The following is a 16053-nucleotide window of genomic DNA, read 5'->3' as shown; positions in this document are numbered from 1 at the left end:
TTAATAGTATTTTCATAATGCACTTTTCTATATTGAGAACCCTTTCATTATGATAAGGTATAGGTTTCAAATATTCATTCAAGCATGCCTCAAACTATATGCTTAAGTTATGGCATGCTCATACTTCGAGTATGTTTGCATTCTTGCATGATTCTTTCAATACTTGTGGTAACTTTTCGAAGTTACACTATGCTTAATTTTATTTGCCTTTCTTAGGTTATGGTCAATGACACTTCCATGTGCCTATAAATATATAAAGTCCAAATCAAGATCTTTACTTTATTTAATCATCCTCTTATTCAACTTCAAGTTGATTTCTGCCAATGAGATAAACATACTTACAAAGGAGATAATGCCCATGATTAGGGAAAACAGATCTTCAATACCTTGAGCTGCTAGTGGTCATTGTATCTTTGCTACAGTGATTGCCATCTTTTCAAGATAGTCTGCATTATATGATAGATACATAATGACTATTGCTCTTGTTCAAGTATTACCATTCCTTTTCAGAATTCATGGGAGTGCTTTATGCATTTTATCTTTCTTTACTCCAATATTTCTCAATACGGTAGCAAGTTCCTTTATTAATAGCTGATGAGCTCAAATTTGTTTCAGCTTTCTCTTCTTTTTCATTTACCGGTATATTCATATCCTGAAGGCACGTCGCTAGAAGGCTGCTCTCCAGTTACCAGCTCTCAACTGGTTCCCCATTATTTCGTTGGGGTGTTTCGTGACTAGGCTGTGATAAGCTCTCTTATCCATTTGTCTCCAGGCGTCCCCGGGTACTTGGAATTAGAGTAACTAGATTTCCTATCCTTTTCTTTGAGGCCTCGGAATAGGATGAGGAATACCATTCATGGTACTTAAGTCCTCTCTAGTGCACTAAACAATAGCGCGACTTGGTCACGCTCTACAAATCACAAAACAAAATGGCAGTTCAATACTTTATTTCAATGTCTTCTTGACATTCCAATTTACTTATTGGTTTTGCACGGGAATATTCTATGTGAATTCCCAGCTTCTTGATTTTCTAGTTTTCTTATTAGTGTGCATCTTATATGGGGATCTTTTTGGCTTTTGGAGCGATTTCTCGGCATTCTTATTTCAAGTATTCTTTTACTCCCCCTAATGCCGTGGAATAGATCATTAGGCATTATTGTGGTAAGTACATATACCATAAATTTAAAGTTGGGGAGTTGTTCTTATGACCATTTGCATTAACCATATGCAATAGGACTATATGCCCCTTTTCTTTTCTTTTGAAATTATGGACTTCATGTCCTTTTCTTGAAAAAGGGTAATTCTTCTAGTACGCCCATATTTTCCAAGTGCATCCTTATTTCATTTGGAATATTTTTCACATTCATCCTGTCTTACCACTTCATATGGAAAATCATCCATATTTCCTAACAATTCATAGGGAAAGTACAATGTTCATTGTTTCTTCCTGAAATGAATTCTTATGGATCTCTTTTAAACTTGAGAGTATACTACATGTACGATGCTTCGTATGATCATGCTTCTTCAAGTGCTGATATAATGTTACATTTTTCATTCTATGCATATAATGTAAAATAAATACTTCGAGGAATGATGAAAGCTCTCTTGTGAGTTTTGGTGTTTGGATGACAACTCAATTAAAGGACTAACAAGTGCACTAAGTGTTGAACAGGTGCTTAAGGTAAAGCTAACAAGGTTCAACAAGTGAACAAGTGTGATGGTCCAAGGACTAGATGATGATAGATAATGTGCATCACAAGTAAGATGGACATTGCAAAAGTGATACTCGGGTGCGTAGCTCGGAGACAACTGATCAAGCCAAGGACGGAGGCAAGAAGAGCTTCGAGGTACCAAGTGCATGGGAGAAGGTCAAGAAGGCTGAGGAACCCAAAGCCAAGGGTGAAGAAGAAGGCTTGCAAAGTCAAGGGTGATCGAGTTGAGAACAGCTACGGCACATCAAGGATCACTACATAAGGACGTGACTTACAACCAATGCACTACAGGAAACGCCTAAATTTTCATGGGCCAAAAACCCACGAAAATAAGCTTAAACCGACGAAAATAGATTATTTTCGTCGGCATACCGACGAAAATAGCCGCCGAAAATATGTTAGACGAAAATAAGCAACTATTTTCATCGGCACCGACGAAAATAACATATTTTCGTCGGTTTGTCCAAGGCCGACGAAAATACAGCAGCTATTTACGTGGGCCCCTTTGGCCGACGAAAATACAAGCTATTTTCGTGGGCCTCTTGGCCGACGAAAATACAGCTGCTGTATTTTCGTCGGCCTCTTTGGCCGACGAAAATAGTAGTTTTATTTTCGTCGGCCTCCGAACAGGCCGACGAAAATTAATGATACCCCCCCAAAACAGATTTTTCTGCACCTTTTAATTCACAGCAAAATACATATAATCCACAATGACATATACAGATTTCACAAGCAATACAGATTTCACAAACCATATTCACAAGCAATACCATAATTGTTTCAAACATAGTCCATACATAGTTCATACAGTTCATACAGTTTCAATACCATAATCACATCTATAATAAAGTGTATACATAGTCCATACATAGTCTATAATCAAACTCACTCCTGCGGGCTGTGGGAGTTTTGGCCACTCCCTCCTCCGCCACCAGGAAGGTGGCCACTCCCTCCAGAACCATGGAAGCCTTGGACGTTGGCAGCACCCTCCGATCCCTGAGCATTTGACACTGAACCCTGCAATTCATCAAGCATTCAAATAAGGTTGTGTATTGCTATCCCTACTGTTTGGTCACGATTTGCATAAAATTAAACATGGAACGTCACCTGTGATCCTGCATGCATCCACGGGTACTGTTGTGCTGGCCACCCCAGAGGTGGTGGCACCCACCCCGTCGGTGGCGGTGCCATCCACGCTTGAAATGGCTGAGAGACCGCCGGTGGCTGGAAGACCGGTGGCACCCATCCCCGGACTGGCTGCGATCCTTGGGGTGGTGGAGGCGTCCAAGTGCCTGGAGGTGCCTGCGTCCACCCAACACCGGTCCCGGGTGGCTGCGACGCTGGAGCTTGTCCTGGCCACTGTCCCCATCCTTGTGCCTGCGAGCCATTTTTGATAATAAAAAAGAGTTGCTATGGAATTGAAGTGTTCAGATAGTGTTACCTGGGGAGGGCGAAAAGCGGGCAAGTTCATATCAGGGCCGAGTCTAGTAGTTATTTCCTGCAAATGGATGCAACGTTAGAATCACAACATTATACTTTGAATTCAATGACGACACGTGATGAGATAGACGAATTACCTGAAAATAAGAAGCCATATATTGCGTCAGCTGCCCAACCTGCTCCTGCGCTGCTCGAGCCTGCTCCTGTGCTGCTCGAGCCTGCTCCTGTGCTGCCCGAGTCTCCTCCTCCAGCTGAGCCTCTCGAGCAGACCTGGAGGAGCGAGAACTCCCTCCCGAAGACGATGCCTTCCCTTGACCTATTGTCCTGTTATAATCCACAACGCCGGTGCCAAAGGCAAACCTGCATGATACACATAGTTGAGCCATTAAGTGGACACATTCTTGTTAATGAAATCGTCGAATCAAACACAAACACCTCACCTGCCATGCTTTCTACCCCCACCACTGTGGTACAACGCCGAGACATCTAAGTCTGAATGCATCCAGTCGAAGTCAGGCCCATGGCGTTGAGTCATTTCCTCCCCATATGCATTCTGCAAAGAAAGTTAGAGTTGGAGTTAGACACAAAATATGCAATTTAATTCGTAAATACAAACTTGTTTACCATTTTCTCCCTTGCCGCCTCGCTGCATAGCACATCAGGGTTAGCCGGATCAGGGCCACGGTGACCACGCACGTAAACCTCCATAAAACTTGGAGCAACTCCACTTTCAGCTTCCTGCATGAAAAAGAAGAGTTAAACCATAGAATTTTCATAGATGTAACATACAAGTTTGATTTATATACTTACCATGCGGCGTGCGGTACCAAGGTGTCCATCGGCGCCGTACCTATGCCCCGGTCCTTCAGTGCCACGGTTGACACGGTGCTTGTTGGACTCTGCAATCCACTCAGGCGACGCCCATCTCTTTGCCAACCACCTCCAGGCTTCCATGTCCTTCGCCAGCCAATCCACAACGCTCTCCAGGTACTGCTCCTCTGTGAGGTAGATCTCATTGGCCCCTAATGCTTTGCTCATTTTCTGCCCCTTTATCTTCTTGTAGTAGTAGTTGACGGCCGCGATGCGAGCATTGTACATGGCATCCTTGATGACCTTATCAGCGCACTTCCGAAAGTGTCTCTTCACACGTGCCCACTGAGCCTGATCCGCCTCGATGTCATCCGGCAATTGGAACCTCCCCTACATATCAATGGAGAAGTTAAGTTAAAGTAAGATTAGGAGAAGCAATAATGCAGTGAATTGCTTATATACGAAAGTAAACTCACCCAGAACTCGTCCCACACAGCCACCTGACAAGTCCTTGGTTTTTGTTCTGAACTTCCCCCTCCGCTACTGCTTTCCCCTGGCTGGACATAGTCCTTCAGACCCCAGTCGGCCCACTGCATAGCCGCGAACCTCTCGCCATTGAGCTCCACCATGCCAGGGTAGTAGAAGCGACAGAGGCTACCCAACACCGCGTTCACCTTGGGACGTCTGCCTGTACCGTCCCAAGTCAAGTCTTCCCATGACCTACAAACATTAATAAAACAAGTAAACCAGTGCAATCACGTTCATATTAAAAAATTAACACAACAGAAATAAGCCCCACCATTCTCCATGCGGCCGGATGAGCCTCCTCTCAGCAGGCCTCGGACCAAGCGCATTGCTCTTCTTATACCTAAGTATACAAGTAAATTAAATATGATGAAATGATTTAAAACTAATATCAATTAAACTAATATGCATAATAATACCTGAAGGATGTAGAACCATCTGACGCATCGCCCGCGCTGCCTGCCCCCATAGGGTCAACCTCCTCATCCTGCTCACCCTCCTCATCCTGCTCACCCTCCTCACCCTGCACATGAGCATCCTGCTGAGGAGTCTCCTGCTCACCCTCCTCACCCTGCACTTCGTCTAGACAGTCGAGAAGTTGCTGCTGCCTCTGTCGGCTCTGTGAGGTGCCCTGAAAAAGCCCACTGCCCGAGCTGTCCTCGCTGGCCGCGCTGCCCCCACTCCTCCTCGATCTCCTATGCTTGAACATGTTCAACTGTAGATAAATTAATGTCAAACCACAGTATATGAAACAAATAATATGAAAATTAATAATGTGGAAATTGGAATACATAGCTTAATTGATTAACTAAAAGAAACATACTAATCAAAAGTCATCCGCATCCGATGATGCTTCTTCGGCTCGTTGTTTATTCATACGCTCTTGATTTCGTTGGATCCTTACTGATCTTCTAACGACGACAGGTCGTTTGCGCTTTGACCTAGGTTCTTCAATTAAGTCGCTTGAATTGCAACAGAGATTTTCTAGTCCTTCTCCATTGGTCACATGGAATCGGTGAGCTATGTCTTGATTCGACGCCGCTTCTGGTTGAAAAACAGCATCATCGTTGTCCCTGCTCGTACTCACGTAGTCAGCACTCTCTGGAGCGACGACTTGTGGGTTGACTTTGATTGCAACCCACCAAGCCCTAAGGCTTGGGTGAGGATATGGCAGGTAGTACACTTGTTTTGCCTGATTTGCAAGGACAACATCGCTCATACTGCTCGGAATCCTAGAGCTATGCTTCACCTCGACATTACCATACTTGTCGACACGAGTCCCACTATGAGCATCAAACCAGTCGCACTCGAAAAACACGACTTTAAGTTCCTTGGGGCCATCGAAAATCAACTCTACAATGTTTTGAAGAACACCGTAATAGTCCACTACTTTGTCATCGTCAACATATGAACTTGCCAACACACCACTATTGGTGGTGGCTGCCAATGGTCGACTCTTCTCCAATTTCGCGGTTCGGAAGCGATATCCATTTACATCATAGCGAGTATAGTTCCGGACGGACACAGAGGTATGTGCCATTTGCTGCAAGTCCGGGTGCACAGAGTTTTTGGAAACCTATACAAGGAATTAGTATATGCATTATATCTTTGAAGTCCAAAATTCAAAGATTAAGTATGGACAATGAGAGAACGACAATTACTAACATAATTACGAAACCACTGCACGAAGTTTGGTCCACCTTTCAACCCATCACGTCGAAGATTTTCTAATTGGATGGCCGTAGGTTTACTAGTAGATTTCCAACATTCTTCATCAAACATGCTGGACATATTAGAAACATGGAGATTACACACTATAGAAATTATGAGATGAGAAAATGGAAGTAACTATGAGGAAAACTTACTCGAACGCCTCCTGTGTGCTGTCAATATTGCTATACATATATAGCATTAGCGTGTTCAAATCTGATCCTTCAATGTGACGTACACTCCCTTTTCCAACTGCTTTACCCGGATTCGCAAAAATTTGAAGGGTGCTTTGGGGCGATTCATTTTCGACATGAAGTCGCACTGAAGGAGCAAACACATTGTTGGCTCGAGCGAAATACCTGGTTGAGAATTGAGATATCTCCTTAAGGGCAAAAGCCTCCACAATACACCCTTCGACTCTAGCCTTGTTGCGAACAGACGCCCTGAGCTTTTTCAATGCCCTTTCTATAGGATACATCCACCTGAATTGCACTGGTCCGCCTACCAAAGCTTCCCAAGGCAAATGCACAATTAGATGTTGCATCACATTGAAGAATCCTGGCGGGAAAACCTTTTCAAATTTACAAATAAGAATTGGAATTTCTTTCTCAAATTTCTGCATCAACCTCTTCGATACCGTCTTTGCGCATACTTCCCTATAGAAGTAACTCAGCTCTGCAAATATGCTCCAAAGCTCATCCTTAAAATAGCCTCGAAACATCACGGGCATCAGCCTCTCCATAATAATATGGTAGTCATGGCTTTTCAAACCGATCAATTTACCGGTCTTCAGATTGACTGCCCGTTTCAGATTTGCCGCATATCGATCTGGAAATTTCAGATTCTTCAACCACTTAAATATTTCTTTCCTTTCATCTGGCTTGAGGCAGTAATCAGCTCGCGGCCTACTCTCATGCCCTTTATCGCTTACTTTCAACTCGAGCATCGGTCTCTTACAAATTTCAGCCATGTCTTTTCTTGCCTTCATATTATCTTTCGTTTTATCAGTCACATCGAAACATGTGCTTATGATGCTTTCAGCAACATTACGCTCTTGGTGCATCAAGTCTATGTTGTGCGGCATGATCAAGGCTTTTGCATACGGAAGATCCCATATTGATGAAATATGAGTCCAGTTGTGGTCCTCCCCGTAGCCTTGAAACCTATCATTTTCTCCTTGCTTCAGACAAGCATGCCATGCCATTATCTGCGGTGCAGTTTGCCTCTTTGGTGGCCCATTTCTGATTTTGGCTCCACTTCTGAATGCAGTAAGCGAATTCCTGAAATCATGCTTGAATGGAGTCCAACGTCGATGAGCATCAAAGAATGACACTTTCCCACCATGCTTCAATCTGAATGCATCCGTATCATTCATACATATGGGACAGCACAACCGACCATGAACACACCATCCAGACCAATCTCCATACGCCAGCAGATCATGCACTGACCACAAATAAGCAGCGCGCATGGTAAACTCCTTTTCAGTATGGCTGTCATAAGCCTTCACACCTCTCCACAATTGTTTCAGCTCTTCAATTAAAGGGCGAACAAACATATTCAGCTTTGGCCCTGGATGCTCGGGGCCTGGGATGACTAGTGCAAGGAACATGAACTCTTCTTTATTGACCAACTCAGGAGGAAGATTATATGGCACAATGAAGACAGGCCAACACGAGTAAGGGCTTGCACTGGTATTGAAAGGTGTGAATCCGTCCGTCGATAGACCAAGCCGTACACTCCTAGGGTCGTTTGCAAATTCGGGATCAAACTCGTCAATTGCCTTCCACGCATCACCGTCCGACGGATGGACCATTATGTCTGGATCAGTGACGAGACGTACACCATTCTTTGGCCATGTCATATGCAGAGCTATTTCCTTGTTGAGGAACAACCTTGAAAGCCGAGGAATGATGGGCAACCGACGAAGTTGCTTAGCTGCGACCTTCGTAACTACCAATTCACCCTCATCATTTGTCACCTCGACATATCTAGAAGCTTCACAATGCTTACAACGGTTCAGCTTGTCATCCTCCTCAAAGAATAGCATGCAACTGTTGGGACACACGTCGATCTTCTCATATGTCATCCCAAGACCAGCCAACATCTTCTTTGCGAAGTACATATTCTTTGGCAACTTATGATTCTCCGGGAGAACCTCGCCCATTAGTTGGACGATGTCGTTGTAAGCACTATTTGAAATGTTGTGCTTCGACTTTATCGCCATTAGTCTTGTGAGAGTCCCAAGAACTGACATCTGAGTGTGCTCGTGCAGTCTCTCTTCCCCCGCGGCGAGTAGCCGGAAGAATTCCTGAGCATCGCGTGGAAGCTGCCCCGGCTCCTCAGCGTTCATTTCAACCTCCCTACCAAGATCATGCAACATGTCGTCCATCCTATCATGATCATCATCAAGTTCCACCTCTGCGTCAACGTGTCTAATACACTCTCCATGCCAGTACCATACAAGGTAGTTCGGCATAAACCCACTTTTGCAAAGGTGTTTCTCCATTTCTTCCTTCTTCTGAGGCCACTTGTTCTCGCAACGATTGCAAGGACACTTCACTAGACGACCAGTTGTGTCACACCCGGTTTTAGAAGGCAAACCGAATGCGAACCATGTACGTGCCAGGATCAGTTATTCACGTACACAGCAGTTACATAATATGGACATCATCACACAGTGCTCAAAATAGTATTAAAAGGGGAAATAATAGTCGATTACATCATACGTCTGAGACGTCCATATAGTTCTTACAATAAATCAAAGTGCGGAAAAGAAACGTAGATAACGCGGCCTTCACAGGCAGCCGACTGGGGGTTGCCGCTAACCCACACCTAGAACTCGTCGTAATCTTGGAACTCCTGGAAGTCTCCTTCCACAGCTTCATCTTCGCCTGAGCAGTGGTTGCAACACTGACAACCTGGGGGGGGTTTGGTGTGTAGAGCAAGGGTGAGTACACATCAACATACTCAGCAAGTATCCTGTTTGGCTGTAGTGGACTAGCTTTATGTGGGGATAAGTCAAGCAGTTGCTTTTAGTTGGTCAGGTTATTACTTACTAGTAGAAAGCCAAGTTTTAGCATTAACCCAAGTTATTAACCCGATGTACCCTTTCCAAACGGAAAGAATACCACTTACCAGCACCATAATCATAACCAGAACCATCAATCTCATAACCACCTGTACCACAATGTCTCTGATCAAGTACCACTAATCACTGGAGCTCCCTTGGCCGCTCATAACCGCGAGCACGGCTGATATATCAGTTTCATAACACTCTGCAGAGGTTGTGCACTTTACCCACAAGCCGTGATTCCCTCTCTAGCCCGGGCTTGCAAGACCCTTATTCACTCCCGAGGTGAATGGCCAGGGATTCACTACGAAGCCTTTACAAAGATTCCCCGGGGCTGTAGCCACCCGTTAGGTTTCCTAAATGCACCGCACTCCTCCCCAAGGGGCAAACCCAAACTTGGCAGAGCGAGCCGCATACACCGAGCCCCATTGACGGCACGACGGCTAAGTGAACTACACCCCGGATCCTCTAATTATTCAGCTAAGGGCACCCCATTCCACCCTCATGGTTGCACTGTTTTCCCGGGCGGTCATCCATAGAACAGGTCCTTACGGAGAGGCACTCGAGAAACCGCTCGAGCCCCCTTGAATACCACAAGTATAATCATAAAGAATAACGGGAAAACAGCGTATCATAGATAATCACATCATGTTCATTGATTAGAGTTGAGCAATAGCATCAGACTAAGTAGTAATAATCCGACCCAAATAGGTAAACAAGGACATGGATAACAAAAGCTAGTCAATCCTTAGGTATAAAGGTGTAATGCGGGAGGTGAATTAAAGAATGAATAGGACATAGATAGGTCAAAGGACACTTGCCTCCACCAACCGACTGCTGCTCAGGGGCTTCTCCTGCGAATTCCTCGGGCTCTTCGACCGGATCGTTCTCTATGCGAGCGCAAACATACATACATACATCCACATATTTAATACAAAAGAACAGTACACCATACAAGATAACGAATAAAGCGAATATGCATCAAGTATGACATTCGATAACGCATTTGTTATGGTTAGAAAGAAACGGGAAAGGTCTCGCAGGGGGTTAAATCTTATGCACTAATGACACAATTGGTTTTTAACAAAATAATTCTGTTATATATTTATATATACTGATGGAAACCTAATCACTTTTAGTTGATCAACATTGCACAGGGTAAACAATTAACTACGTGAATCAATAACATAACGGAATTTTAAATTAAACTTCCTATTTTCCCATAGCATGAACAGTGATTAGCCTACTTAAAATACGGTAATTATGATCACAGAAAGTAAATAAAATAAAATAAAAAAAATAAAAAAAACAGAGGGGGGGGGGGCGGTTGAACCGGCCCTAGGGCGGTTGAACCGGCCCTAGGCGGGGCGCGGGCGCGGGCGCGGCCGGGGCTGGCCGGGCGGGCGGCGCAGGGGGGCGGCCGAGCCGCTGGGCAGGGGGGCGGGGCGGCCGAACCGCTGGGCGCGCAGGGGCGCGGGGCAGGGCGCGGGGCGGCCGAGCGGCCGAGCCGGCGGGGTGGGGCGGGCGGCCGAACCGGCCATGGGGCCGAGCGGCGAGGGGAAGGGGAGGGAGGAGAGGGGGAGGGAGGGGAGGGAGGAGAGGGGGAGGGGGGGGCTCACCGGCGGGGGGAGCGACGGCGAGGGGCGGCCGGCGGCAGGGGCGGCCGAGGGCGGCGGTTGGGCAGGGGGCGGCGGCGGCTTAGGGCAGGGGTAGGGGCGGCGGCTTAGGGAGAGGGAGAGAAAATGAGAGAAAATGAGAGGGAGGGAGAAAGAATTGGGGGAAAAAGGGGAGGTGGGGGGGGGCGGTTGGGCCTATTGGGCCCAGGGGGGGCGCCAGGGGCGGCTGGGCCGGCCGGGGTCGGCCCACGGCGCGGGAGAGAGAGAAAAAAAAAGAGAGAAAGAGAGATAGAAAGAAAGAAAAGATCTTCTCCTCAATTTCGAAATCCGATCTTTCTACATGCATGCATTTGCACTTTCAAAGCAATCAAAAGAAATGCAAGGTCCGGCATGGTGCATCAAACAACATAAAGTATTTAGGGTTTTTCTTACACGGGAAATCCAAACCGAATCCCGCTAGAACTTTGGAAAAGGTCAAGGTTTAGCGAGGGGAAAAAGAAAAGGGAAAGGTAACGCCCGAATTTTGGCGAGTAAAGAAAAGAAAAAATTCAACTGCAAAATTCGGGGCGTTACAAACCTATCCCCCTTAAAAGAATCTCGCCCTCGAGATTCAGGGCTGGCTAGCAAAGAGCTCCGGGTACTTGGCCATCAGATCATCTTCACGCTCCCAGGTTGCTTCTTCCTCAGAGTGGTGACTCCATCTGACTTTGCACATTCTGACGGTCTTCCTTCGGGTGACTCTATCTGCAATCTCAAGGATCTGAGCTGGCTTCTCAACATAGGTCAAGTCCTCCTGGACCTCAAGACCTTCCACTGGCAACTGCTCTTCTGGCACACGCAAACACTTCTTCAATTGAGACACATGAAAGACATCATGCACAGCAGACAAATTCTCTGGCAGGCTGAGCTGATAGGCCACTTCTCCACGTCTTGCAAGAATCTGATACGGACCAATGTAGCGGGGTGCCAGCTTGCCTTTGACTCCGAATCTTCTGACTCCTCTGATCGGTGACACTTTCAGATAGACAAAGTCTCCGACTTCGAAACTCAGCTCTCTTCTTCTTGTGTCTGCATAGCTTCGCTGCCTTGATTGCGCTATCTTCAGATTCTCTCGGACCATCTTGATGTTCTCTTCGGCTTCAAGTAAAATATCTGGCCCAAACACCTGCTTCTCTCCAGGCTGATCCCATTGCAACGGAGTTCTGCAACTTCTTCCATACAGCGCTTGAAATGGTGACATCTTCAAACTGGCCTGGTAACTGTTGTTATAGGAAAACTCCGCATAAGGCAATCTCTTGTCCCATCCGGACTGATCTTGCATCGCACAGGCTCTCAACATATCTTCAAGAATTTGATTGGTTCTTTCGGTCTGACCATCTGTCTGCGGGTGATAAGCTGAACTGAAATTCAGATGCGTGCCCAAGGCTTCATGCAACTGCTGCCAGAAATGAGAGGTGAACTGCGTTCCTCTGTCTGACACTATCTTCTTTGGCACACCATGAAGACAAACGATCCGAGACATATACAATTCTGCCAATACTGCACTGTTGTAGTTGGTCTTGACAGGTATGAAGTGGGCTGACTTGGTCAAGCGGTCCACTACTACCCAAATGGAATCGTAGCCGGCTCGAGTGCGAGGCAATCCGACTATGAAATCCATACCAATTTCATCCCATTTCCACTGAGGGATCTGCAACGGTTGCAACAATCCAGCAGGTCTCTGGTGTTCTGCCTTAATTCTTCGACAACTATCGCACATAGCCACATGCTCTGCGATTTCTCTTTTCATTCCGTACCACCAGAATTTCTTCTTCAGATCCTGATACATCTTCTCACTGCCAGGGTGAATCGAATAAGCTGTCTCATGAGCTTCCTTAAGAATCAACTCCCGAATAGACTGGACATTGGGAACACACAAGCGGTCTTTGAACCATACCACACCTTCTGCATCTTCTCGAAAGTCTTTGCCTCTGCCATCTAGAATCAATCGCCGAATCTCACTGATCTTCTCATCATTCTTCTGCGCTTCTTTGATTTCGCGCTCCAAGGTAGGCTCCAATTCAACTGTGACTCCTCGCGAATTGTTCAGAAATCCGAGACTCAACCTGTCAAACTCTTGGCCAACTCATAAGGCATCGGACGAGCGACCATCAGATTGACTTGACTCTTTCTGCTCAGAGCATCTGCCACTACGTTTGCTTTGCCTGGATGGTAATGAATCTCCAACTCATAGTCTTTGATCAATTCTAACCATCTTCGTTGCCTCATGTTCAATTCTGACTGAGTGAATATGTACTTCAGACTCTTGTGATCTGTGTAAACATCGCATTTCTGTCCATACAGATAGTGCCTCCATGTCTTCAGTGCGTGAACCACTGCTGCCAACTCTAGATCATGGATTGGGTAGTTCTTCTCATGAACCTTCAGCTGTCGGGACGAGTAAGCCACAACTCTTCCCTCTTGCATCAACACACAACCCAAACCTGTGTAACAAGCATCGCAATACACCGAGAAGGGCTTGTGCACATCAGGCAAGACTAGGACGGGCGCTGTAGTCAACTTCTCTTTCAGCGCTTCAAAGGCCTCTTGGCATTTCTGGGTCCACTTGAACTCAACCTTGTTGCCTAGCAACGCTGTCATTGGCTTCGCAATCTTCGAAAACCCTTCAATGAATCGCCGATAATATCCGGCCATTCCAATGAAGCTCTTGATTCCTCGCGCATCCGTTGGCGCTTTCCAGTTTAGAATGTCTGCCACTTTCTTCGGATCCACAGCCAATCCTTCTTTGTTGATTATGTGACCCAAGAACAGGACTTCACTGATCCAGAACTCACACTTGCTCAACTTTGCATACAACTGGTGCTCTCGCAATCTCTGCAATACCATCCTCAAATGATCTGCATGCTCTTCTTCACTTTGAGAATAAACCAGGATGTCATCAATGAATACCACCACGAACTTATCAAGATAATCCATGAATACACTGTTCATCAAGTTCATAAAGAATGCTGGCGCATTGGTCAAACCAAAAGACATCACTGTGAACTCATATAAACCATACTTGGTAATGAATGCCGTCTTCGGAATGTCCGAAGGTCGGATCCTGAGCTGATGATAACCTGACCTCAGATCGATCTTGGAGAACACACTGGCTCCTCTCAACTGGTCGAACAGATCTTCTATTCTGGGCAAGGGATACTTGTTCTTGATCGTGACCTCATTCAAAGCTCGGTAATCAATACACATCCTCTTAGAACCATCTTTCTTTTCTACGAACAAGACAGGAGCGGCCTAAGGCGAGGTGCTTGGCCGAATGTAACCTTTCTCTGACAGCTCATCAATCTGCTTCTTAAGCTCAACCAACTCTGGTCCAGATATTCTGTAAGCTCTCTTAGAGATGGGGGCGGTTCCAGGAAGAAGCTCTATAGCAAATTCAACTTTCCGCTCTGGTGGCATACCCGGTAAATCCTTTGGAAACACATCTGGGAATTCAGACACAACCTTGATACTCTCAATTGGATCTGCTTCACTGCTATCGACAGCCATCTGATAACAACTTCCTTTCTTCGGCTCAGGCGGGACTAACCCGGTCACCACTTCCTCTCCTAGTGGGGACACTAACTTGATTGTCCTTTTATCACAACTGATAACTGCCTGATACTTATCTAACCAATTCATCCCTAGGTGACATCTATTCCCTGAGTACCCATTACTATAAGGTTGGCGGGAAACGCTATCCCCCTTATTTCCACACTTACATTCAAACAAATGCTATCGGCTCGAATTCTACCACCGGCTGAGTCAATTTGAATGGGGGTTGACATGGTAGTAGTTGGAAGATTATGTGCTTCTACCCATGATGCAGTAATGAAAGAATGTGTTGCTCCAGTATCAAATAACACTTCTGCAATATGGGAGTCGACTGGGAACATACCTACTATCATGTCGGGGGTCTCCTGAACTGCTTCAGCCTCCAAGTGGTTCAATCTTCCATGATTATAGCGCTGTTGAGGGCGGTTGCCTGCTCCAGGCTGAGACACATTCTGCTTTGCTGGGGCATTGGGGCCTGACTGCTGCTGGGCTGCCTTCTTCGGACATTGCATCACCCAGTGGCCTTGCTCTCCACAGTGGAAACATGCCCTGTTTCCAACCTGAGCTGGTGCTGCCTGACTGTTCTGCTGATTTGCTGGGGCAGGAAGACGAGGTGCTTGCTGATTCTGCTTCTGAAACTGACCTCCTGACTGATTGCTCTGACGGTTCTGGTACTGATGCTGAGGGTACTGCCTTTGGAACTGCTGATACTGCTGACGCTGCTGATGCTGCTGAGGTGGACGCTGGTTCTGCCTGAACTGCTGAGGTTGATTGCCTGAGAAACGGGGACGGCTGCTGCTTCCAGGCTGGGGTCCACTGATCTTGCGCTTACGATCTTCCATCTCCTTGCGCTTCCTCTCTGTCATGATTGCTCTGTCAATCAGGTGCTGGAATGTCGGGAAGGTGTGGTTCATCAGCTGATACTGCAGAGGGTCAACCAAGCCTCTCAGGAAACGGTACTGTCGCTTGGCGTCGGTGTTGACATCTTCAGGAGCATAGCGAGACAACTGCAGAAACCTGTCCCGATACTCACTGACAGACGATGACCCTTGCTTAAGGGCCAGGAACTCCTCCTTCTTCACTGTCATCAGACCTGCAGGCACATGGTACTGACGAAAGCTACCTCTGAATTCTTCCCAGGTGATGGTGTCGGGGTTGGCATGGGTGGCGAGGTAAGACTCCCACCATGACTGGGCTGCTCCTCTCAACAGACGGGGACCATACAAGACTTTCTCCCTGTCATCGCACTGAGCGGTATGCAACTCCCGCTCCACAGTGCGCAGCCAATCTTCAGCATCCATGGGGTCAGAAGAGTGAGCGAACGTTGGTGGATGACCTCTCATGAATTCAGCACGCTTATCTCTAGGCATCTGAGGCATCTGAGGCTGGGGGGGAGCCTGCTGCTGTTGCTGCTGCTGCTGCTGCTGAATGGCGGCCAGAGTCTGACCGATGGCTTGAACTGCCTGAGTCTGCATCAGAAACATCTGCTCAATCGACATCGGGGGCGGGGGCGGCAGGTGCTGCTGCTGGGGCACCTCATCCTGCGGAGCGGCTCGCTCCTGCTAAGCACGCCTTC

This window comes from Zea mays, chromosome 5, assembly GCF_902167145.1.
Source record: "Zea mays cultivar B73 chromosome 5, Zm-B73-REFERENCE-NAM-5.0, whole genome shotgun sequence".
NCBI classification, from domain to species: Eukaryota; Viridiplantae; Streptophyta; class Magnoliopsida; order Poales; family Poaceae; genus Zea; species Zea mays.
Note: the sequence above shows the minus strand (reverse complement) of the source record.